General features: G+C 30.0%; 1 pseudogene across 1 annotated transcript in view; it reads left to right on the forward strand.

Annotated features, from left to right (window-relative positions):
• LOC143245634 (angiopoietin-1 receptor-like) overlaps nt 1–2807 on the forward strand; it is a 56204-nt pseudogene extending 53397 nt beyond the window's left edge. Inside the window, 2 exon segments of the transcript XR_013025648.1 lie at nt 188–284; nt 2750–2807. The product of XR_013025648.1 is annotated as an angiopoietin-1 receptor-like (transcript).
• Nucleotides 2808–6000: the final 3193 nt, after the last annotated feature.

Here is a 6000-nt window from a genome sequence, read left to right on the forward strand (position 1 = left end):
TAGAATGAAGGTTATTAACTACAATATACACACAGTAATATATAATACTTATTTAATTTTATTAATTCTATGCATCTTTCATGCTGTGTGGCTGAAAAGCATGATGGCATTACACAAAAGAAAAAAATTTGCTTGTTAGCTTGTGTGTGTATCTGTTGATCAATAACTTTGTGTTTAATGTATAAAGGTGGCACACCATATGGCTCGGTTCTGTCCAAGGATGTGTCGTCAAGAGTTCTGCGTGGTATGAAGTTGGCTCAGCCAAAGGGTGTATCAGATGAACTGTAAGAATCTTTGTATTATAAGTAAAAAGAGAATTAATTCTTTAACTTAGAGTTTTTAATATCTTTTATGACTGTTATAAATGCTTTTACAGAAGTTTGAGAAACCATTTTTTTTCTTAAAATTCATACAGTTATAAGATATATTTCACTTTTATTTGACACTTTTATTCTGTTGTTTGTTTATTCTAGCCTTGTTTTACTGTAGCCATCAGAAATTATTGTGCTTTTTTTTTTTATTTAACTCTTAATTTTGCAGATTATCAGTAAACATTATAGGATTTTCATACTCAAAATATCAGATTTTCAATTTAAATTTTAAGGTTTTTAAATTAATAATTTGCTCATGTATTTTATCTTTTTGAATGTTAGCTATCCAACGTGCAAAGTAAGTTTTGGCTTTAAGATTAAAAGTACCTTTATGTGTGAGGAAATTATATTTCATATGCAAAAACCCCATAACCTCCTAATAATCTCAAGGTAATCTCCATATTTTTTCAAGAAGAATTGAAGGCTTTAGTTGAATCAGATACCCACCAAATGAGGAAAAATCTTGCAGACAAATTTAATGTTCATTATTCAACAGTTTCTCACCATCTTCAAGCTGTTATAAGGTGAAAAAGCTCGATAAATAGGTACCTTGTGAAATGACACGTTTCTCCATAGAGTTGTCACCTGTGATGTAAAATGGGATCTTTGTGACAATTGACCATAATCCTGACAATGGCTTGACTATGAAGAAGCATCAAACGTGTGAAAACCAGCTCTATACCCTAAGAAGCTTACAGTCATTGTTTATTTTGGGTTTAAGAATAATATAATGGTTTACACCTGTTGACAACTATCATTCAAGCAGACAATATTGTTATGTACTTTAAATTATGCATTAAAATTGTCACAAAACATCCGCACTAGTAAATTTCAGTGAACCCATGCTGCTTCAAGACAGTGCTTGATCTCATGTCTCTTGCATTACTGTTCAAATTCTAAAGGAACTTTAGTATGAAATTTTACCTCATCCACCACATTCAGCAGATTTTTTCTGTACAGATTATTACTTTTTAAACACTTGGACACTTATTAAAGGAAAAAAAAACATTTGCAAATCAAATGTCAGTTGAAGCTTTCATTACATCAAAGGACATCCAATTATTTAAAGATGGAATTTATAAATTTGTAACTCATTGGCAGAAGTGTATTGTGTCTAAAGGGATTTATTTTGATCAAATAAATTAAACAACAAATGATGTACTTATTTCATATTTTCCTTTAAAAATCAACATTTCATATGTGACAGCCTGATATTTTGATACCATGTGATTAAAGAAGGGCTTTTGAAATAAAGCTAAAAGATTAGAAATTTACAGTTTGTATAAAGAAGAAGAAAAAGAGATTTAAGGCAAGTAAGAAAGAAAATAATTCCAGCTTTCAGATAACACTTATATAATGTTGTTTGTTATAAGGCTGGAATTTGGGAAAGAAAAGTGTATTTGTAGTTTTTTACACCACTCAATTCAAACATTCACTGTTTTGAAACTATCTGTGCTAGAAATAAGAACCAAACATGTACAAGTGTCACAGAATTGTTTTATATTGAAAAAATTTATTTATGCTTGTGGGAAGTGTAAATATTTTTATCAGTTTCTCCTTCCTCAAATATTATAATGTGGGCAAAAAGTTAAGCTTAGTATTTTGGACTTTTTCTTTTATTACTTTATTCCAAATCCAATGTAAATAAAATACATATCTTTGAAGAACTAGATATGAACATCTTAGGTATAGTTTTATTTTGTAGATGGTTGAAGGGGCTGATCAGAGAGAATTTTTGAGAACCTAACGGCAAATACTTGTGTAAAAAAAAAAAGCATGAGACATCATGCTGGAAATGGTTAAACCATTTCTGTGAAAAAAGGTATCAATCAGTTTTTACATTATAGTTAAAAAAGATTAATTATCAGAATTGAAAGCAACATGAATAATGATTGTTATTATTTACAATCCAAACCAGTTAAAACCTCTTGGAACTTGTTTGTTATATTGCATTGAATCGCCTGTTGCATACTCTTGCACCATGAATTATATTTTTCTGAAGTAATTCCCAGAGTGCTTCAAGAGATGTGGTCATTTCAGAGAAGTAGGATTAACCATAACACATCACAATAAGATAAAAGTTCAAGTTTCAGTTTTGAAAGTATGAATAAATGTGATAACTAGATAGCTTGGAACTTACATAGTGTAAGTTATTATGTTTAATTCACATTGTGATAAGATTGTGAATTTTTAGTAAACAATATTACATACTATACATATTTTAATTTTTTTCACATTGAAGAAGTTATATATACATATTTAAAATCAAATGTCTAGAGCTTTTTTAATGAATATAGGAAATAAAAACTACAGTATAAATTATATTTTAAACTACAGCATAAGTTATACTTTTAAAACCTTTATTGTTGTTTTAATAGATACCAACTGATGCTACATTGCTGGAATTGGATCTTGACGGCGACCATCATTCCATGAATTATCTAATATCACAAACAAAATGTTGTTGGCTCCTCGGGTAAGACCTTGCTTTCATACTATTATATATATTTTTTAAAGAGTGTGAGTAATTCTTTATGAACATATTTTACTAATGTGTTTTACAATAAAAAGATTGTGTACTTTTGTTATACTGAGTCCTCTAGTGGGACAGCAGTAAGTCGGCAGATTTCCTCTACTGGACACAAGATACCCTGTTGTGGCCTTACTATGAAAAACATGCACTCTGCTGTACCAAAAAAAGTCATCATAACAAAATGCATCAAAATATAAATAACAGAATGAAATACTATAAGTAAAAATGGCTGGTATGGGTTGAGAAAATTCTATGTAGAGGAGATTAACGATGAATTAGAGAAAATAAAAGAATACTTCATCAGTATCAATAAGTTTCCTTCACAAACCAGAAAAATTTATGTGCACACACCTAAACAAAAGCAAAATCAATTAACAAAAGTAAGTATGTCCCACGAACCACGAAACCATATACTGCTGCATACCATATATTCCCAACATCAGCAGAAAAATAGCCAACATTTGGCAAAAGCTAGTGACAAAATATAATTTCCAGTTAGTATCAAATTTATTCAAAAACCAGGCACATAACTATGTAAAAAATACACTGACAAACACCACACCAATATTATTTATAAAATACAATGTGATAACTGCCATGACTTCTATATTGGAGAAACAAGTAGGAAAATTGAAACCAGATTCAAATAACACAAAAAGTCACCTTCACAAGTTTTCGAACACTGCAAGTCAAATAAACACAACATAACGATAAAAAAACACCCAAATACTAAATAAAGAAACAAACATAAACAAACGCAAAATTAAAGAAGCCTCACTTATACAACAACTCAAGCCCAAAATAAACCAATACAAAGGAACACCTTTATACCTATATTAATAAATATAATCAAACATCTAAGTACGCCCTCTACATTCCTACACTAAATTACACAACCCCTTCAAACATGTGGTCAGCTATCGGTCAGTTACCTCTTTCTTTCTTTGTGAATCTGACGATGACCGAAGAAGGTCAACGTTGTTTGCTTCTCTATGTAGAATATTCTTAACCTGTACTAGTCGTTTTACATGTATATTTTTCTCTACAAGTGGGTTTTCTTGTCATTACAAAATAAAATACTGTACTGATTATGAGATATTGAAGGTTATTACATGTTTATAGTAGTTTGAGTTGTTAAAAAGTGTTTTATGGCAAGTGTTAGTTGGTTAACCTTTTGGTTCAGTTGGTAAAGCAGTTGTCTGATGTGCGAGATGTTTCAGGTTCAAATCTTGCCTGAAGCAAAAAAAAGCAACAGTGAAAATAACCCCAGATAAACTGACATCCAGCATGTAACTTCATTTGTGATAATGTAAGAATGTGAAGGTTTGCATTAGTTCTTAAAAAAGAATTGCCTTACTAGCAAAACTAGTGGATTAACTCTTTAGCTGAGTTGATAGACCACTTGCCTGATGAGTAATATGTATGAGGTTTAAATTTGAACCAGTACGATTGTGAAAAATATTTATATTTCTTTAATAAAAATTGGCACTCCTTACTAGCAACTGCTTTGGGGTTAACCTTTTAGCTTAGCTGATAGAGGACTTGCCTGGTGTATTATGGGTCTTGGTCTGAAATACAAGGTGAGGAAATAGTGTACAAAATTAATTGCTATGTGTAATGACCATATGCTAATAGGACTACTTTTAACATTTGAATGTAAACAGTTTAAGAATGTAATAATAACTTCATGAAACATGTTAATATTGTAATTAATAACATCATTCCACAGTACTATGTAAACAGTCATGTATGCTATATAGCATGTGACTATTTACTTCAATTATGGCATGATATTGGAATTCAGTTTCTCGAATTGAAGGTTTTAAGAGTTTGTTTTAATAATTAGATATAAGTTAGTGATAGGTAATTTAGTTTAGGAGGTATGTATGAATACGGTAGAAAATAACATTATAGTAAGTTAAAGGACCTTTGCTTTTCTTCATCTTGCAGGACAACTTGCAGCTTGACCTTATCCCTGGATTCCAACATGAACCATTCATTCCAACAGCTGATGTTCTTTAAACAGCTAGTAAGAAACGTTTTTCTTTCAAGAGCCAAACACTGTAGCCAAGTTATATCACCTTGTATGTATCTATGATCAGGGATTTTCTGACAACCATGATAGTAACTATTTTCTTTGATTAAAATAATTTCTGTTTTCTTAATGTCATGTATAAATACTAGGCCCTGCATAATTCATACATTGGAATATGTCTGTACTCCTGCAGATCTTGGTGGTGCTTATATAGTTGAAGGTGGCTGCCTGTTCCAGTTTAGTAATACAAAGCTTTCCTTTCACTACCTTTTTTGAAATTCATGTATACTAATATTATGATTATTGGCTATATTTGTGCTGGAGGTTAACTGGATCTACTTTCTTATTCTGTTTTATATTTAACAACCTTTAATGAATGTAACAACTAGTGAAAATCTCTTAATTCTCTTGCACAGTGTGATTTATATTTTTATTTTAACCAGTTATATAACATTTTCTGTGGTTGAGCTTTTTTAGTATCATATAAATAAAATATGCTACAATGTTTTGAGTGGCATCAACTTATATATATATATATATATTTTATTACCTGGTGGGAAGGAGGTAAAAGCTGATGTAAACTAATTAACAAACATTTTGTTTTCTTATTTTTAAGTAACAGGTGGGAGGTATGTAGATGAAATATTAATTATGTTTTAATGTATGATTTTATACACGTTTTTACAGTATAAGTTTTAGATTGTATTTTGAGTCTTACATTAAGAATAGATTTTTTTGTGCTTTACCCATAAATGCTGCTAGTTTTCAGGTCTGTAAAGAAAAAACTGTTTTTCTTGGTAAGACTTTATGAAAATTAAGTGATTCAATGTGATATAGGTGAGTTGTATTTTGTTTTTATACAAAACATTTTATAATAGCATTTGTTCTAATATAATGTATTTTCATTTGCTATTTTGCATACTTTGCATTGTTGGTTTGTTGTAGCTGTGTAACTAAGAAGAGATCTGCCATTTTTGCTCTTCTTATTTTGTAATACCTATAAAATTTCATTTTATGTCTGTAAAAGCTGATGTTTAAACCAGATTGTATAAACATTTAAA

Source organism: Tachypleus tridentatus, chromosome 2 (genome assembly GCF_004210375.1).
Source record: "Tachypleus tridentatus isolate NWPU-2018 chromosome 2, ASM421037v1, whole genome shotgun sequence".
Taxonomy (NCBI): domain Eukaryota; kingdom Metazoa; phylum Arthropoda; class Merostomata; order Xiphosura; family Limulidae; genus Tachypleus; species Tachypleus tridentatus.